Source organism: Scylla paramamosain, unplaced genomic scaffold (assembly GCF_035594125.1).
Source record: "Scylla paramamosain isolate STU-SP2022 unplaced genomic scaffold, ASM3559412v1 Contig80, whole genome shotgun sequence".
Classification (NCBI taxonomy): Eukaryota; Metazoa; Arthropoda; class Malacostraca; order Decapoda; family Portunidae; genus Scylla; species Scylla paramamosain.
Genome location: NW_026973745.1, coordinates 72,501 through 77,500, shown reverse-complemented (window position 1 = coordinate 77,500; position 5,000 = coordinate 72,501).

Below are 5,000 nucleotides of genomic sequence, written 5' to 3'. Positions count from 1 at the left end.
GTGGTGATATCGGCCAAGTCATATTCGACCATCTAAGCACCTGTACTAAGGCTCAAAGTCGAGCGGTAATGAGCCGGTAATGAGCCGGTAATGAGTAAGTTTTATTTTTTACGCTCGGAAAAAAATTCATAAAAAATTTATTTATGTACCAATCTTCATGAAACTTTCACCTAATACTATGTGTAATAGGCTCTAACACATTATTAACAAATGAAAACAATATCGGGAAAAAAAATTATTACCTACGGTATACGCGTTAATTAACGCGTAAGTCATCCACCCAAAATCGTCACCTATCACTTCGAAACCTACATCCCCAAACAGAACTACCCAAGACCTTTCAAATGATGTATAATACTTACTTATTTAAGGGTATCCTATTGTGCGCAATCAGTGTTTAACTTTGAGCGCGTTTTTCTCGAAACTTCCATTTCTCGGTTACGTCGTTGTTGCACCGCGCGCCTCATTTTAACTTTTATAAATTTCTAGAGATCTATTTAGGTTTTCAGAGGTATTTTCGTGACTCTAGGAAAAAAAAGAATCCAGCTTTACGTGTTTCTTATGTAATTCAACTTATTACACAACAGGAATCCGTGTTATCATATCTTCCCGCGTCTTATCTGAACTTTTATCATGTTCTGGTCTGTCATTTAGGTTTTCAAAGGCATTTTCATGACTAGCACAAAAATCCATCTATTCTTGTTTGTTCTGTAATTTTTATATAACAGAAGAGAAACTTGTATCCTCAAACGATCTGGCGTCTTATCTTTCTTAATTTTTATCAGGTTCTAGTAGAAATTATGTACGTTTTTATGTTTCTGGGTAAAAAAGAAAAAATCTATCTTCCCTGTTTATTCTGTTATTCATTTAACTACAGCAAAACAAGAACAACATGCTAAAACATTCCGGTTGCGTTGCGAGAAAGTTTGTGAAGCAGAGTTGTGAAATACTGTCTGTTGCTGAATTACTGACGTGTCCTTAAGCTTCACCTATATTGTAATAGCACGTGTTTCTTGATTTCTGGCCTGGTGTTCTAGAGTGTATGGTGTCTTATATAGGGAACAGTGAGAAAGGACCTTCACTCCTCTCCCTGTGGTTCAGTGGCTGATGTCTCTTCTTATTTTTTTTCTTCTCCCTCGTCACTCGGTCAAGGAAACAGAGTCGCCCCCTTTAAAAGATAAAATCCCTCTGTAACCTGGCTTTGGTCTGTATGACATCAAATCGCTCCACTCCCTCCCTTATCCACTCTTTAATTTCCCTTATACTCTTTACCCAATCTTAATAACCCTAGGAACACTTCAGCAATATAATATCTTAAGAGTCTTCTGTGGAATCAACTCAGACAGGTTTGAATTACTTGAATCGCGCTGACACACCTTCTCCTCACACTCCGTCTCTTAAACGTCCTTTAAATTCCCCTATACTCTTTACCCAAGCTTATTAACCCCACAGACAATGGATAGATGACTGTTCCAGTCATCTATCACTCTCCTTTTTAAATTTAACTGCAATGCTTGAACCCATTATTTATTGTCCTGTCCTGATTACTATTATAACCGTGGGGAAACATTTCACCTCAAAAAATAGTCAGGATAAGGAAGTGAAGCATTTAAGTGAAGCCTTTGTGTGTCTGTAATAATGTGTCTTTAATTGTGTGTGTGTGCATTTTGTGACACCAAACCCTATATTTGCTCCTTAACGTTACTATTATCATTAGTCTATGTTTTATAATACCATGCTTATATTTCAGCCTTGTCTACATTTTGCAGTGCCATGTCTTTTCTTTGACTTTTAAAATTTTTTTTTTTTTTATGTAGGAGGGACACTGGCCAAGGGCAACTAAAATCCAATAAAAAAATGTCCACTGAGATGCCAGTCTCATAAAAGGGTCCAAAGCAGTAGTCAGAAATTGAAGTATAAGTGTGTTGAAACCTCCCTCTTGAAGGAATTCAAGTCATAGGAAGGTGGAAATACAGAAGCAGGCAGGCCTTTGTGTGTCTGTAATAATGTGTCTTTATCTCTGTGTGTGCATTTTGTGACACCAAGTCCTATATTTGGTCCTTAACGTTACTATTATCACTAGTTAGCCTTGAAACTAGAAGGACAAGAAGGGAAGAGACGCAACATTTCTCCGTTGTTGACAAAATCGTCACAGAACAGCTTCCTCTTGCCCTCCGAACACACTTGCTTCTCCTCCTCAGTGGTGGTGCAGGGGAACAGAAGCCCTGCGGAGGAAGAACACTTGTAATGTCTGTTTATAATCAATAGGTGGACTGAGTTAGGTTAGTTAATATTTGATGTTAGTATCTGAGAATTTTTTTACCTTTTCTTCTTCTCTTTGTGTGTTTATTCCCCGTGTCTCTCCGACCTGTCTCTTGATATTTCTCTCATACCCTCTTTCCTTACCTCTCCTCGTCCCCCCCCCCCTCTCTCTCTCTCTCTCTCTCTCTCTCTCTCTCTCTCTCTCTCTCTCTCTCTCTCTCTCTCTCTCTCTCTCTCTCTCTCTCTCTCTCTCTCTCTCTCTCTCTCTCTCTCTCTCTCTCTCTCTCTCTCTCTCTCTCTCTCTCTCTCTCTCTCTCTCTCTCTCTCTCTCTCCCTGTCATTTATTCCAGCACTGTCTTCTGTGAGCTGTGTGTCTGTGCGTCTCTTAAGATTTCCTTCAAAGAGGTTAGACAACAGCAGGAATGTCTCTGTCTATTTTCCTCTCCCTGCCTTCCTCCCTTATTTTCCTTCTCTCATCCCTCCCTCTGTGTTTTCTATTTATTTTCTGTGTCTCAAAGATTTCCTTCAAAGGGATGGTGATGCTAAGAAACTTTATCTGTTTCTCCTCAATTGTGCCGTATGAAATTGTCAATAGATATATGCCAGTCAATCAAGAAACACCACTGCCAGAGAGAGAGAGAGAGAGAGAGAGAGAGAGAGAGAGAGAGAGAGAGAGAGAGAACTAAATATCACTACTGTATTCTTATTCCTTCTCATATGCATTTTATAACTGTTGATGCACTCCTCCTCCTCCTCCTCCTCCTCCTCCTCCTCCTCCTCCTCCTCCTCCTCCTCCTCCTCCTCCTCCTTCTCCTCCTCCTTCTCCTCCTCCTCCTCCTCCTCCTCCTCCTCCTCCTCCTCCTCCTCCTCCTCCTCCCAATCTATTTCCTATTGTAATATTCTTATCTTCTCCTCCTCCTCCTCCTTGCATTTTTCTTTCTTATCCAAACAAGCATTCTAACTTGTGTTCTCTTCCAGCAAACCAGAGCCAAACTCAACTTAACCTAACATAACCCAAACCTGACCTGACCTGACCTGACCTGACCTCCACTCTACTGACCTAACCCATACATTCTAGCCTCTCTTCTCTGTATACCTCTCACCTAACTCCTCTGACTATAAGAAATTCTTTGACTACTTAACTTCCAAAGTGGAGCACATTCTGACCCTCTTCCCTTTTGCAGAGATCTCCATTCTTGGAGACTTCAATGTTCACCACCAGCTTTGGCTTTCCTCTCCCTTCACTGACCATCCTGGTGAACTAGCCTACAACTTTGCTATCCTCCATCACCTAGAGCAATTGGTGCAACCACCCTACTCGTATTCCTGACCGTCTTGGAGATACACCCAACATTCTTGACCTTTTCCTGACCTCTAATCCTTCTGCTTATGCTGTCACCCTTTTTTCTCTGTTGGGCTCCTCAGACCACAATCTCAATCTTGTCCTATCGCTCCAATCCCTCCTCAGGATCCCCCTAAGTGAAGGTGCCTCTGGCATTTTGCCTCTGCTAGTTGGGGGGACCTGAGGAGGTATTTTTTTGCTGGTTTTCCTTGGAATGACTACTGCTTCCGTGTCAGAGAGCCGTCTTTGTGTGCTGAGCGCATAACAGAGGTGATAGTGTCTGGCATGGAGGCGTACATTCCTCACTCTTTTTCTCGTCCTAAACCTTCTAAACCTTGGTTTAACACAGCTTGTTCTCGTGCTATACATGATAGAGAGGTGGCCCACAAAAGGTACTTAAGCCTTCCATCACCAGAATCTTATGCACTTTATATTTCTGCCTGGAACCATGCCAAGTCTGTTCTCCAACTAGCCAAAAACTCCTTCATCAACAGAAAATGTCAAAATCTTTCAAGATCTAACTCCCCTCATGACTTCTGGCATCTAGCCAAAAATATCTCCAATAACTTTGCTTCTTCTTCTTTCCCTCCTCTACTTCAACCAGATGGCACCACTGCTATCACATCTATCTCTAAAGCTGAACTCTTTGCTCAAACCTTTGCTAAAAACTCTACCTTGGAGGATTCAGGGTTTGTTTCTCCCTCTCCTCCACCCTCTGACTACTTCATGCCACCTATTAAAATTCTTCACAGTGATGTTTTCCATGCCCTCACTGGCCTAACCCTTGGAAGGCTTATGGACCTGATTGGGTCCCTCCTATTGTTCTCCGAAACTGTGCCTCCGTGCTTGCACCTTGCCTAGTCAAACTCTTTCAGCTCTGTCTGTCAACATCTGCCTTTCCTTCTTGCTGGAAATTTGCCTACATTCAGCCTGTTCCTAAAAAGGGTGACCGTTCTAATCCCTCAAACTACCATCTTATTACTTTAATCTCCTGCCTATCAAAAGTTTTTTAATCTATCCTTAACAGGAAGATTCTTAAATTCATATCACTTGACAACCTTCTATCTGATCGCCAGTATGGGTTCCATCAACGCCGCTCTACTGGTGATCTTCTGGCTTTCCTTACTGAGTCTTGGTCATCCTCTTTTAGAGATTTGAGTGAAACTTTTGCTGTTACCTTGGACATATCAAAAGCTTTTGATAGAGTCTGGCACAAAGCTTTGATTTCCAAACTACCCTCCTACAACTCCTATCCTTCTCTCTGTAACTTCATCTCAAGTTTCCTTTCTGAACATTTTATTCTCTCTTGTCATTATTCATCAATGACCTTCTAAACCAAACTTCTTGTCTTATCCACTCCTACGCTGATGATACCATCCTGCACTTTTCCACATCT